This window comes from Aulonocara sp. 'chitande type north' Nkhata Bay, linkage group LG20 (assembly GCF_057382095.1).
Source record: "Aulonocara sp. 'chitande type north' Nkhata Bay isolate Kocher_YH1m ecotype deep benthic linkage group LG20, A_spYH_male_GT1.1, whole genome shotgun sequence".
NCBI lineage: Eukaryota > Metazoa > Chordata > Actinopteri > Cichliformes > Cichlidae > Aulonocara > Aulonocara sp. 'chitande type north' Nkhata Bay.
The window spans coordinates 31,855,657-31,871,665 of record NC_141363.1 but is presented as its reverse complement, the minus strand read 5'-3'; positions in this window follow the sequence as shown (position 1 = coordinate 31,871,665).

The window sequence follows — 16,009 nt, the reverse complement described above, 5'->3', positions numbered from 1 at the left end:
TTCTTTAGTTTGAATCTACAAAAATGCCAAAAACAGTCTGATAGACATAAAATTGCATTTTTGCACTAACAACGTGATTCCCAAAGAGCTATTAGTCATCTGGCATATGTCAGCATATTGTGCGGTGTGTCCATAAAATGTTTCAAGGAAACTTTCAAGTGGCACTGTCTACAGTATCTGAAAGTCATGTACTTAAGAAATGGGGAGGGGAGGGGGGGGAGAATCCTGCCTTTGGAGATCCATCTGAACCTTCAGCTTTTCAATCTACTGTTCACTGAATCCTCACCAGGAATGGTCTCAGTGGTCTCAGGGTGGCTGTCAAGAGGCATTCTCAAGGAAGGGAAACAGGGAGAAAACATATGCTAAACTACACAAGAACTGGAATGAAAATCAGTGCCAACAGGTCTTGTGGAGTGATGAATCCAAATGTGAAATTTATAGTTCAAATTGTTGTCAATATGTACAGAGGAAGTCAGGAGAGAGGTACAACAGTGAGTGTCTATGGTACATCCTTAAAAAATAGCGTAGGCTCTGCAATGTCTCGGGGCTGTATTTTAGCCAGTGGTGTTGGGGATCTTATCAATCTTGATGGAATTATGAACATCGAAATGCACGATCATATTTTCATCAGCCGTACAATACGATCTGGAAGGCACCTGACAAGAAACAGCTTCATTTTTAAGCATGACAATAATCCCAAACACACTGCCAGTGCATTAACCTGCATGGAAAAACACACAATGGAGCACTATCAGTCAGTGACTGGCCTCCCCATAGCCAGACCTCAACACTGAAGTAGTGTGAGACAATCTTGACAGAGAACAGAACAAAAAGCAGCCACAATCCAAAGCTTTTAAATGTTCTTCAAGAGCCCTGGAGAACTATTTTTGAAGATTACTTAATTAAATTATGAGAAAGCCCAAGAGACAGACTGTGTTAAAGTATAATTGTAGAATTAAAACTGTACAAACTCTGTTTTGGGCTTATAAATGCTAATTACATGTGTTTGCACATGTTTCATACCCAAGATACTAACAGCACAAAGGCCCATATTACATAACACTTTAGATGAAAAGGCTACAAATAAAGTAAAGTGCAAATATGATAAAAGGTGAAGCCACACATCAAAAAATGTGAAACATATGACTTGCCCACTGAAATAAATGCTTTTCATTTCCTTTTCAAATCTACACCAAGCCTCTGAATTTGTATTATTATTTGAGACATTTTTTTATCATAATCTTTCTATTTTCCTTTTTTATTCTCACTTTTGAAGCAACTTTGCTTTTCTAACAATAATGATGGTAAAAAAAAAAAACATGGTTCTCAGAAATATACCATACCCAGTTATGTAAAGTTATGGGCATCGGGCAAGATTTCTTCACATGAAAGTTTTTTAAATTTTTTCCACACCACTTTAAACACAGCCTACAGTGAATAAAGAGTATCAAACCATCATGTTTTGTTACACCGCACTTCTTTTTTTAACTGGCATTTAACAAATTTAAGAGACTTATTCATATCTTTAATGACCTCTGTTATACATGCAATATGTGGGCTATACCCTCACAAGATACTTTATTACACCTTCCTTGTACCTTGGACCCAATTTTGCCTTTAGAGGTGCCTCAATTCTTCATGGCATAGATTCAACAAGGTGCTGAAAACATTACTCAGTGATATTGGTCCATATTCAAATAAAGGCATCACACCGATTTTTAACCTACATGTCCATGATGTGAATGTGTAATTCCACCATATCCCAAAGGTGCTCTGATCTGGTGACTGTGGAGGCCTTGTAATAGGTAGTTATGTGAGTTCCTATTGGCTAAATTCATTCTCTTTAAACTCTGGAAATGGCTGTAAACTGATCAGCAGTCCATGAAGTACTCAGGCCAGCATGTCTGGAATCAGCAGCCATGCCACAGTTATCATCCATCCATTCTCTCACACTTATCCAATTCAGGGTCGCAGAAGGGCTGGAACCTCATCTCAGCTGGCATAGGGCGAGAAGCAGGGTACACCGTGTACAGACTGCCAGAAACCAGAGTACTCCATGAGAACCCACGCAGATACGGAGAGAACATATAAACTCCACACAGAAAGGCCCCAGCCAAACTCAGAACCTTCTTGGTGTGAGTCCCTTAAATCAGCTTTCTTCCACATTCTGATGCTCGGTTTGAATGTCACCAGGCCAGCCTGACTGTGCTGCCATGTCTACCTGCCTAAGTGTGTTAAGTTGGCATCACGTGATTGGCTGATTAGGTATGAACAGAGGTACCTAACTGAATGGGCATTGAGTGTATAGGCCTATATATCAGTGTTTTCTGAGAAATGACACATGTAGAAGATACAGACCCGACCACATACTCGTTTTTACACTCGGCTGCAGCTTTTCAGCTGTCAGCCACACACACCAAGAACAACCTCAGGACCCAGTTCATTCCTTTTATGCAGGTGAGGTGTGATTACTGATGGCGATTACTGTGTTGGCCTCCCCTGCCGCTGCGCCAAAAAACACGCCCACCACAACAGATTTGTATATTCTGTCCCATTAGTCTTCTGCAGTTATCTCAATCTGTCTATCTCAGATGAACTCTATACTGCATGCATGTTAGTAAGTGTTCATTGTAAATATAATTTAGTTATCTTTTTACGCATTGAGGCAAGGATGGGGCTACAATTTGTATTTAACTGCATTTTAGAATAAAGGTCAGCCTCATGCAATTAATCAAGGTGTTCAGTGTGTTAAGTGCTAATAGAAAAAAGAAGCACACTTTGCCAATATTTGTTTCCTGAACACAAATTCCGAAATAGCCCATAAGCTGTTCATTTCTTAATACTTATTTCCTTCCTGGTCACTACCAATGAACATCTTTGCATCTTTAGCTCTGCCTCCTGTGTTGCTGCTATTTGTCTGTTACAAATGACCCCTGACACTTGTCTCCACCCACTCCACCCTGTCTGCATGCTCTTCTTCACCTCTCTTGTGCACTGTGTGTAAGTTTGGATGGTTCATCCCAGGTATTGGGATCCCATCGGGGCTCAAAGCCGATACCAGATGTAATCCCATCACCTTAAACCCATCTCTCACCCCTACTACACACCCCACCACTATTTCATGAGTAGTAATATGAAGGCACTTTTTTGCCACAATAACACTGTATCGACCCCCCAATGTTCCTTTAATGCAACAATCCCTATAATTATCTAGTAGCCACACACTGCAACAGTAAGACTTGATGATTAGACAGGGAGTTACAGGTAGGGACCCAACAGTCAGCAAAACAAGTCATAAAACAATAAAAGCAGCTTCCTTATCAAGAGCTTCCCAGCACACACATCCCAACTGTAGTTCCATAGTTTCCACCTTTTTTCTTTACAAACTACTCCTTTATCCGGCAATTACACCTCCTACTGACTAACCGAACCTCCATAGTTTTTCCACCTTTTTCTTTACAACCTGCTCTTTATATCTGCATCTCAGAGGCCAACTGAAACCAAATCCACCTATATAAAAACACCCCATCAGACACGCAGTATTTTCTTCAGCACAACTGCCGCAAGGTATATCGTTTTAACTTTTTTTTTTGGACCCCAGACACAGCGGTGTGAGGTAGTTAGCACACAATTTGGTCATGAAGAAAACATCGTTTGTTTGGAACACAACAGCTGAGAGGTAAAGAAAAACGAATCTCAAAAAAAAGAAAACTTAGAATCTCAGATGTTGAAAATCAAATGTTTTTTTTTAAGTTTTTTTAAGTATGGGTAATGTATTATTTGAGATCTAAGGCATTGTTAAGATTCAATATTGAGGAAGGGTACAAGAGGTGATCGAAGAATAACCACACCGATCCGGCCGGGTGAAGTCAAACGATGATTTTAATGAATACACGCGTGGGAAGACAACTCTGTACGCAGACAGGAAGTAGTCTTCGACTTAATCAAAGCATGAACAGATATTTTATAGCATCAGGGTTTGTTTACTGACGCCCCTTCATGCGTCACAGATACATTTTATACATAGATCAGATCAACATCATCATGACTTTTCACCTAGAAAATCATCTTCTATTTTCATGACTAGCCCTTCCTGTCTACCTTTCAGTTCTTGTCTTGTTCCTCTTTCTTGCCGAGACACCAAGAAACGGTTCCTCTTTTACCAAGACAATTTTGCAGTTACAGCCAAACATAACTAACCTCTCCTCTAAATAAATCTAATTTAAAGTGTGTGTGTGTGTGTGTGTGTTGACCTCACATGCTCTTTGTGTCACCTCTTCACCTACTGTCTGTGTCTCGTCCTCAAATGCTCTTTCTCAATTCACCTGTTGCACTTCTGACCTTTTACCAGACCAGAAGCTCACTGAGACTATGTGTATGTCTTCTACTAAATAAATGTTTTAATCAAGAACCTCTACTAAAACCTTAATATAAAATGATCTGATATATAAGTGTTTTGTAAGCATGTATTGCGATTCCTTCTATGGCTCCAAGTCACTTGCACAATAGATTGTCCGAACATCGCGCCGAACAAAGCTTCCGACCCCCAATTAATTGACCGAGCTCCAACTCTTTAATAAGCACAGATATGCATTGTGTATAAAATAGTCATAACTGCTTAAGGCCTTCTTAAAGCTATCTGTTACATTGTTAAAGCCTCGTCTTAGCCTGCGGCTCAAAATAACTTCCTGCTTTCACTTCTGCATACAACTTCCTGTCAGCCTGCAACTCAGTCTTTCTGAAAGAGACACTGTTTAAACCTTGGAATGCAATATCCATGCTGCAGATTATATTATTAATGCAATGACAATTATTTAACAATAACAGTAAAATAATTTCCCTCCTCGACACTCCCCCTTTTGACCTCTGGAACACCAGAGGTCACAATACATTGTGTCCTCACGCAGACCCTTCTCTGGTGGTCTCGAACCTCGAGATCTCCAGGATCCTCGCCCCTCCTGTGGTCGCCGAGATCGATCTTCTGCAAAGGAAACAAAACACCTTTCCTGCATCTCCCTAACTTATCCTATCTGGGACTCTTTAATCAAAAGCCTGATCCTAATTATCTTCTTAACTTATTGACTTGTATTTATGTATACTCTTCAACGTTACTCATCACTTTAAAATTCTTTTAAGCGCTGGTTTCACGTCCAGTTGCTCGCTCTACTTTCCCTTATCTGATCATCAACATCCTGTGCACAAGTTGTCGCTGCTGCAAGTTAATCTACTCCAAAAGAAAACAACCACTTTAATCAATTAAGTTTAAGCATATAAGCAATTACTCCTGTATACATTTCATCATAGCTAAATGCTGCCTTGAAACAACTCCTATGTGTTAACACTAACTTCATTTTAAAACCTCACATTTCCTATGTTATCACCTGTTTTGGTATAACCTTTTTATTTCATTTTGCTCCCTTTAATGTAACAATACCTTCTAATTCTAATGTATCAGACTTAACCAAAATATATGCTATCCTTCCTCTTTGGTCCTTCTTTAAGTTCAGTTAAAAGCTAAATGAATTTAGGGCCTTTTGCCTGGAATCAATACTGTCATGTGTGTTTCTTAACTCTGTGTCTGTAAGCGTGTGCAATCCTTCATGAACTCATATTATCCTCACAGTAGATTGGCTAATCATAGCGCTAGCCAAAGGCTCGTGACCCTCCAGAGACAAATTTGAGCCACAACTCCTTTAAAAGCACAAAATGCAATATGTATAAAATAGTTATAACTGCACCTGAAATACAAAGTTAACATCATCATAAACATCTTATGGTCATCAAAGCAATGGGCAGGGCTGCGACCCAATTTAGCCCTGTCTGCGCACAAATTTTAGCCAACTTGTTTTTCAAATTTAGGTTCATCCTCTCTATGCTTCGGGCCATCCAGTCAGAACATCCACACACACCAACAAATACCTCACCCCACCTGGGCCTGTATCAATCATGTCGGTATAATCAATCACGACCTCTTCTCCTGGCCTTCCTGGCATGAGAAACTTACCAGCTTCAGGTTTTACTGCTGGCTTTGGGTTGTGTGCCCCACAAATTAGGCACGTTCTGGCCTTTTCCAGTATCATCCTTCTCAAATCAGGATGCCACCATCGGCACAAATTTCTCTCCATCTGTTTCACTCCCACGTGACCAAGCCCGTGAGCCTCATTCACCTTTTGTTCCGCCATTTTGGCCGTTAAAGCGGGACGCCCATCTGGCCCCCTCCACAAACCGCCATCTTGCCAGGCTCCTTTGTTTTCCCACACCCCCTTTTCCTCTGGGGATGTCTCCTCCTGAGCCTGTCTAACTTCTTCCATGCTGTTAGTGCTAACCTCCTCTTCTGGGGTTACCTGCACCAGTTGTCTCTGTCCTTTGTAGCCCGCTGCTTCCTTTGCGGCTTCGTCAGCTTTCTGATTTCCTCTTGCCACCATACTGTCTGCTTGTGAGTGGCCTTTGCATTTTATAATACTTACCTCGTCTGGGTCCTCCAGGGCCTTTTTGTGACAGATGGGTGCATTAGTGGCCGTTCTGAACCCGGCTCCCTTCCACTGAGCCAGTTCCACATGAGCTGCTCCAAACGCATATGCTGAGTCAGTGTAGATGTTCACTCTCATGTTTTTAGCCAACCTCAGGGCTCGAGTTAGGGCTATCACTTCAGCTCTCTGGGCCGACTGTTGTCCCTCGATTTTTCCTGCTTCTTTTGCTTTCTTAATACAGTCATGTGGTTCTCCTGACCCCATTAGGTCTGCCATATTTATTCCTTCATGTGTGAATATCAGATTTGGCGCCTCTAAAATTTTGCTGAACCTTTGTTGCGTCAGTGGAGTCATTGTGAATGCCTGTGAGTTCACATAGGCCACTACACTGTGTGTAGTAAGCACTTTCAGTGGGTGTTCCCTCACTATATGTGCTGTTTTCTGAATTATCTTTGCTACTCCTGCTGCGTGTTGTGTGCATGTGGGATGCCTTGCTTCTGTTGAATTTAATCTTATGCTGACATACATAAGTACATCCCTACCTCCCCCTTTTTTCTGAAACAACACACCATTCACAACTCCCTTTGTTTCTGAAACATCAAGATAAAATGCCTCATCATAGTTAGGTGTGGCCAGATCTGTGGCTCTTGACAAATCCTGTTTTAGTGAAATGAACGCTGTCTCTGTGTCCGGCGTCCAAGGCAATTCAGCCTTCAGATTTCGAACACCAACTTTCTTGATCAGGTCCCTTAAAGGGGCCGTTTTACCCGCATAGTTCGGAATGAACTGCCTGCTGTAACCTGTCAAGCCAAGAAAGGAAAGCAACTCCTTCACAGTTCTTGGTTTTGGATGTGTCAGAATTTGGTCTCTGTGTGTGTTCATTAACCCCACTGATCTGTGTGCGATCACCCGGCCCAGGAATGTTACCTCTGGCCGGACCAACTGCAGTTTTTCTTTGCTCACTTTGAAGCCACACTCCGCCAATCTGTTCAACACCACGAGCGATGCTGCCGTACAGGCCGCTGCTGACGGGGCTGCAATAAGAAGATCATCAACATACTGTATTAATGTACAGCCCCCTGGCAGTTGACATGGGGACAATGCCTCTTTCAACACCTGATTAAAAATTCCTGGTGAGAGTGCAAAGCCTTGTGGTAGGCGTGTGTACCTAAATTTACGGCCTCTGTATGTAAATGAGAAAATGTCTCTGAGTGACTCGTGCAGTGGGAGACAAAAGAATGCATTCGCTAGGTCAATACATGTGAACCACTTTTGGTCTTCAGTTTTGTGCTTCTATTATGGTCTGTTAAATGGTATGTCAGACTTCAGCTGGAACAGGACAGGCGAACAGTTAGCTAGACCTACATCTGTGGGCCCTGCGGACCACAAAGTACCAGGCAATTTTGAGAGCTCAGCTACTGCATCAGGATGATCCATTCTTTCCCTGCCATGTATTCTGGAGATTTCTTTATGTTCTAAGATCACTGCATCGTTGGACAAACAAGTTATGCGATATATTTTACATTTTGGTGCATACCAAACATTTGGAATTTGGGTGCTTTGCCAGCATGCGTTGTCCAGCGCCCGCTTGACCATTGGTCCCAGATCTCTTGGCCCATGACCCTCGTGGACCGCCAATGTAATGTGAGGGGCTGAATCCTCTCCCACATTGTACCAAGGCAGTTGTTCATCAGTAAATTTCACAGCCGCGGCCACACCTTCTGGTCCAACATAAATGTTATGTGTTTGCACATTCCACGTCTGTCCCTCAAGATCAGACTGGAACTTTTCCCGATAGATATCGTTATCTTCCCTATCATAAAAGAGTGTAACGTGGAAAGGATCTCGCGGAGGGGAATAGACGGCCAGGCTCATTATCCAGGGTTTCCATAGCTGATAATGTCTCAGAATGCCTTCTTCCACTAGCCTCCCCCAGTAGATTTCGGCAGTGGGTTGTTCAGAGTTCTGGACTAAATATTGAGTCTTTGAAGGTGATCCCAGTTTCACAAGCAGGTCCCTGCCCATGAGATTTTCCAGGCACCTGTGAGGACACCACATATTGGTGCTTCAAAGTCTGTTTTCCCAGCTTTGTCAATGCTGGATCATCATCATTGACAGCATAGGTTCTGCCGTCCCCACGCTGTTCAGTTTCTCCGGGCTCCATCAGTATTGCTCCCCCTCCCAGCCCCAGTCGGCTACTGGGTACTGGGGGCTGGTGCTGCATTCGGGTTTGGAGCTTGATGTGCTCCCCTGTAAGCAACTCTTTGTCTTGGGCCTCCTCGTGCCTGGGGTTGATAGCCTCGCCTCTGATAATTTCGCTGCGATTCAGGGCATTCTCGGGACCAGTGTCCTTCTGCTCCACAGCTGTAACAGCCAGTCCAAGACACACTGCCAGGATTCCCCGGATTCCGAGCCCTTTGTCCTCCCCTCACGGATCCACCACGCCCTCTCTGCGGTCCACCGGTCCCCCAATTCCCTACGGGTTGACGCTGCCTTGGTGCATTGGCGGGCCAACGGTCATCAGGGTAGAGACCCGGATCCTGATCTGGCCAGTCAGGCACAGGATCGGGCTGAGGCCTTGCCACCATTATTTTCCTTGCGCTCTCTTTATCCTCTTTCTTTCTGTCTCCTGCTTTGTTTTTTGCTTCTGCCAGCTGCAACTTGACCAGCCACGCCTGGGCTTCCTCCAACTCTTTCTTTTGTTTGTTTGCCAAATCCTGTTCCTGCTGAAGTCTGTGGGTCACATGTCTGTCCCACTGCATCGAGTCTGCAACGGCAAAATCTGGGTTCTTTTCCAAGTCAACTGCAACCTGGTTGGGCAGCCCTGCCAGCACTGCCGAACGAAACCACGCTCTACTTTCACCCTCCTTCCCCGGATGTATTCCTGTTCCTAACAACCATTGTTCCTTTGCTTTAGCTAAACACTCTCTGGGTGTGTTTTTAGGATCCCAAATAATTTTTGGAATGGCTCCAAAGTTAGGAGTTGGGTCCTTCTCCCGAACTGCATCTGCTAAGTCACTCTGCACCTCATGATATTTCAGGTCATTTGCATATCTGGTTGTTTGAGCTATCTGCTCTACATCTGCTAACCCACCACCCAGCATACAACGTCCGGCCAAAGTGCGAAAGTCGCCCAGCGCTAATTCTTCTCCTTCCCAATGTTCTCCCTTGGTTATTGGTGGAAGTTGTTTAACCAATGCTTCCAAATCTCTCACCTTATAGGCGCGATAAACTGGTTCGTTCTTTGGACCTGCTATTAGAGGCAGACTTAAACCAGGGTCAGGAGCTCCTTGTTCAAAACTCACTCTTCTACTTCTTTTCCTCAAAATTAGGCTTGTACTTGGTTGAGGTTCAGCTCCTCCATCTTCGTCCTCCTTATCATCCTCTTCTTCTGATGACGTCGCACGGTCTTCATTCTCCTCTTCTGGCCCTCCCTGCATTACTCTCTGCTTTATAACCTCCAATGCCGTTAATGCCTCTATGGACGCACGTAGGGCCTCATGCATTTGTCCATACACTTCTCCTTCAGTTTTTAACACCAAGCTCAGAGGTATTTTATCACCCAGCCCTTTCTGTTGGGATGTAATAGGTTTACTTACCTCAACCTCCATCGCTTGGCACTCTTTCTCTGCTGATTTTAATACTCCAGGGGAAGCCAAGCGAACAGCTTTCTTAAGCTGTTCGAGCTGATCCTTCAGAGGTTTGCATCCCCTTTTCCTACTAGGTGTCGCACCCGAGCTGTCAGCCATTCTCTGAAACACAGACTTACCTCTTCCAATGGCGTTGGTCGACTCCACCTTCTTGGTCTAGGTCACCCAGACACGCTTAACTTTCAGTTTCAGTCTTCATCTCGCTGTTCTCGCAACCACTGGCTCCTCTTCCCCTGCTCGGTGATACACAAAGTTTAACCCAGCACTTTAGACGCTGTCCTCGCGTTCTCAAGCGTTGACACTCAATCAAAATTATTCGCCCTCAAAGTGTTAATATATGACACCAGCAACCCTTATGCGCAACGCGCTCACCTCCGTATACTTACCTCTCCAATAGTTCCTCGGATTAGTGTTTTTTCATTTATTGTAAACCCATTAACGGCGCTGCGCGTCCCTTATATACTTTACAGCAACACACCCTCAAGGGTCCCTCAACTTGTCCCGTACTAATAAGTCTAAAACCAAGAAATCACCTTTATGACATTATGTCAAAGCTTTCTCCATGTTGCACAGCCTGCCACAGGTTTAACAAAAAATCGCTGCCCGAGAAGGCTCCCACATATCAAGGTGGTCGTTTTCACAAACTTCCAGCAGACCCTCAAATAAACAAAAACAACGACCCAGGCAGGCTTCCAGTTCAGCCTCCTCAATTTCTATGCATACTGAAAACTCATGGGGAGATTCTTCTGTCTCCCCGTGTCCTACACAATTCACCTCCAAATGATCCCCTACAATTGAAATTTCAGTGTGGAATGACGCAGAGATTAACATTTCCTTATTTATTCACTATATGTAACCTGAATTTTCTCTCTCTTATCAAATAACCAAGGTTATCTTTACAATTTGTTATTGAACTACTAATTAAGTTGCTTTTTATTGTGTCAGTGATAAACTGCCCCTAAAAAGTCCACTTTATTGCGTGCTCATTGAGTTACTTCTATCAAAACTATTTAACAAGTTCAATTTACACATACTCATTAATTTGTCACGCTTATTAGTGGCTCATGGTTGCTTAAAGCCTATGTCTGACTTGACCACAGAGTTAGAGCATCATTCAATCCTCTCCGGATGACCACTCCACTTACTCTGCATCCAGTCAGCTCATGAATTAACAACCCTTGCAGACTGTAACCCTTTTATTTTTTGTTTATGCCTTCAAATCCACCTTAAATCTTCTTTACCTAAACGTTGGTTTTAAACACAAACAATTCTTATATTCTATTTTGAAACGCTGTCACCATTCATATATTTACAATGTTATTATTTACTAAGCCAGCATTTTAATTGCAGACATTTATCCACATTTGCAAACAATAGTTATAGAGCTGAATGACACACAAAACCGAAAGCATAGTCCTCTCATGCGCTCTGCATCAGCTGCCTCATTTGCATGCACACACACTCTTCATCTAAGAATAGCAGCAGGCAGTCAGTGCATTGCTGACTCGACCCACAGAGATCTTTTTAATACAGAGACGTCTTATATTTACAACTGCACAGATTTTAAACCTTTTAACACCTATCGAATTTCGACAAATTTAACATAACCGTTTTTTGCGATCAATTAACCAGTATCAAGACTTTAACTGTTTCTGGCCTCATTTCTAAAATCCCTAACTCAATTTAAAAGCGTCAACCAACCCAAACTTTGCCTGAAGCTCTATTTTTGGCATTTCACAGCCAAGGCTTACCCCGAAGTGTTAAGTTAAAGTTACACGCCCGAAGACCACTTCTGCTGGCCAAAAAAGCGCAGATACCGTTGCAAACGGTAAGGAGACTCTAACTCCTAGCTTAATTCCGGGATGCCCTGTACCCCACAGCTAAACCACACTGAACTAACCCTCTTCGCCGAGAGGTCAATGTCGCGCGTCCACGACAAGGAGGGAGCGTAACCTCCGGGCTCTGCGCTTCCTAGCAGACTCGAACTGCCGTTCTAGAATAATTTATAATATTTTGAAACAACAATCAACACCCGAAACAAGTGTATAACTGAAGTAGGTGCAACCTAGTGGTCAAATGGAGACTCCAACTCACAAAATGACCGCTCAGGTCCACTCTTATGACCAAATTTGGACTCTAACCAACACAATAACCAATTCCCTACCAAACTACTTGAGACTCTAACTCAATTTCTTTGGGACTTCAACCCAATATTTAAACTTTTTCCTGGCAGACTCAAACTGCTTTAGCAGACTTTACTGCTTTCATTTCTTCTTAGCAGAACTCTAACTGTTTCAACTCATGAAATTTTCATCAAAATCAAAACAGACATCCACCAGTAATTTCAGTGAGTAGACTTAAATTTTATCATATCCAATTTGGCACACTTTGGAAATAATTCAACAGGTAGTGCCTTACCTTTTGGATAAGCCGGCTTATGCCCACTCACTTAGACCACTGGAATTCATGTCTGCCCGTCAGACCACCCAAGACCCCGGATTTCTCCGTCCAAACCTCCAACTCTCCCTCCTCAATAACCGGACGAAGCCCCCAAATGTTAAGATTCAATATTGAGGAAGGGTACAAGAGGTGATCGAAGAATAACCACACCGATCCGGCCGGGTGAAGTCAAACGATGATTTTAATGAATACACGCGTGGGAAGACAACTCTGTACGCAGACAGGAAGTAGTCTTCGACTTAATCAAAGCATGAACAGATATTTTATAGCATCAGGGTTTGTTTACTGACGCCCCTTCATGCGTCACAGATACATTTTATACATAGATCAGATCAACATCATCATGACTTTTCACCTAGAAAATCATCTTCTATTTTCATGACTAGCCCTTCCTGTCTACCTTTCAGTTCTTGTCTTGTTCCTCTTTCTTGCCGAGACACCAAGAAACGGTTCCTCTTTTACCAAGACAATTTTGCAGTTACAGCCAAACATAACTAACCTCTCCTCTAAATAAATCTAATTTAAAGTGTGTGTGTGTGTGTGTGTGTTGACCTCACATGCTCTTTGTGTCACCTCTTCACCTACTGTCTGTGTCTCGTCCTCAAATGCTCTTTCTCAATTCACCTGTTGCACTTCTGACCTTTTACCAGACCAGAAGCTCACTGAGACTATGTGTATGTCTTCTACTAAATAAATGTTTTAATCAAGAACCTCTACTAAAACCTTAATATAAAATGATCTGATATATAAGTGTTTTGTAAGCATGTATTGCGATTCCTTCTATGGCTCCAAGTCACTTGCACAATAGATTGTCCGAACATCGCGCCGAACAAAGCTTCCGACCCCCAATTAATTGACCGAGCTCCAACTCTTTAATAAGCACAGATATGCATTGTGTATAAAATAGTCATAACTGCTTAAGGCCTTCTTAAAGCTATCTGTTACATTGTTAAAGCCTCGTCTTAGCCTGCGGCTCAAAATAACTTCCTGCTTTCACTTCTGCATACAACTTCCTGTCAGCCTGCAACTCAGTCTTTCTGAAAGAGACACTGTTTAAACCTTGGAATGCAATATCCATGCTGCAGATTATATTATTAATGCAATGACAATTATTTAACAATAACAGTAAAATAATTTCCCTCCTCGACAGCATACACACACACACACACACACGGAGCAACAACAAAGAGAAGAAGAAGAGGGTGTAGTTTACTACACATCATAAAAAATGCAATCATTCATCTTCCAACTGTATCTTTCTGTTCTGACTTTAGAGTCCTTGTTCGTATACTGAGCCGTACTTTGGGAGTCATACTGTTGTAATACTGGGGAGAAAAGGGTAAGGTTTGATAGACTAAAACCGTTACACACAATACTTCAAAAATCTAAAGAGTGTGTGAGGCTGTTAGCTGTGTTGTCCAGCAATAAACTTATCTACAATGTGTTAGTAAAAGAGTGACTTGTACTTCTGTCCCATTAAGCAACAGTTTAACAAATTTCACTGCATTCTATAAAAGGAATCTGGGTTTAAACAGAACATAGTAGTGTTGGATTAAGTGTAGGAAACACTAGTATACAGTGTCTATGGAACAAATCTCCTTCAACATTCACAATGACCCAAGTGGATGACTACAGCCATTTCTCTCAGTTGATTGTGTTTAAGGAAAAAGCAGCTAAATACACTGAGACTGCTCCACGCTGTTAGCGAGTTAACTCTGGAAGTCTGTGGGCTTTGTTAACTTGGAGTGAACAAAAGCAGAAAAACACTAAAAGATGCCGACAGTGAAAGTCTGGTTTATTTCATGAATACAATGAAACATTTTACAGTTTACAGAGCAAAGCAACATATGATAAATAGATGCACATAGCACAAACAGTGAGAAGTAAAATTCATCGTCTTACCAGATGTTATATTCTGTAAACTTAAAATAAACTGCTGAAATTAGAGTTTAGTGTTTTTAAGTAGTCTATTAAAGTCATGTAGTCATGAGTCAACATTACAAATATTTAGATTCTTGTTTCACAATGTGCATGAACTCAAAATCTTTAGAGTTTCATATTTATAAAGTAACGCAAAGAATACATTTATGCCACTGTATGAGCTACACTTCTTGTAAAAAAAATGATTGGAGATGCGTTTGAGAAAAGCTCCTGCCGTGACCTTCCATCTGTGAGCGCACGCACGCACACACACACACACACACGCACGCACACACGCACACACGCACGCACACACACACAGAGGGAGGGAGGGAGGGAGATCATTAACACAAAGGATTGGAGCCGGTTTTGGATGTTCACTTGTTGTTGGATTTAATATGAACATCCATCCATTCACTTCCGCTTCTCCTTTTCAGGGTCGCGGGGGGTGCTGGAGCCTATCCCAGCTGACATAGGGCGAGAGGCGGGGTACACCCTGGACAGGTCGCCAGTCTGTCGCAGGGCCAACACACAGAGACAGACAACCATTCGCACTCACATTCATTCACACATTCACACCTAGTGGCAATTTGGATTATCCAATTAACCTATCCCCATAAGCTAATATGAACAGTCACATAAAATTCATTATAATTTTTTGCCTTTGCTTCAATTAAGATGTTTCTTTAAATCTACAACACCTTCCTTCCTTTTCAAAAAGTTTACTGACATAGTAAAGAAGTAGCTAGGGAACTCAGTAAGTATGAGCAACAGTAGCTTAAGGACAGTTTTTCCAATAAATAGGATTTCATCATCTGCAGTTTGTCAAAAAGTGCCATATTAAAAACAATTCAGCAGACCCTCAGAGTGCGGATACAAACTGTTTTCAGCTATAGAGGTGGAGGTACGCTTCATGTACTTATCAACATACAGTTCAGAGGCTTGCATTAGAGTGCATTGGTGCTTGGGCATCTTTTATTTAGCGTGGTTATACCATTGTGGATTTAGCTATATAAATATGCTCAAGAGTCTATCATATGTTTGACATGCAACTAAAATTCGAAAATATATTTTTTAAATCAGTAACTTTGCAAATTTAGAGGAAATGTTTTTGGACAACACGTGTGTCACATTTTAAACAGGGTTTGAATAATCAGCGCTGACATACAGACATTTATGCGCTGGGTATAACAGACATGCTTACCATGTGAAAGGACCGCGGATGTCTTGGAGCAGAGAAACTGTTGGGGCCCTACCTGTAACCCCCTAATCATCAAGTCTTACTGTTGCAGTGTGTGGCTAGATAATTATAGGGATTGTTGCATTAAAGGAACATTGGGTGGGTCGATACAGTGTTATTGTGGCTAGTTAAGAATATGTGGCTTTTAGAAGTATCACAAGATAAGTTTATTTCTAAAGGGATACATGTTGTTTGTGGTACTCTAGGCCCTGTGTCTTTCGGAGCGCAAAAGAAAAGTGAAATGCTCCTAAACTAGCTAAATTAAATCA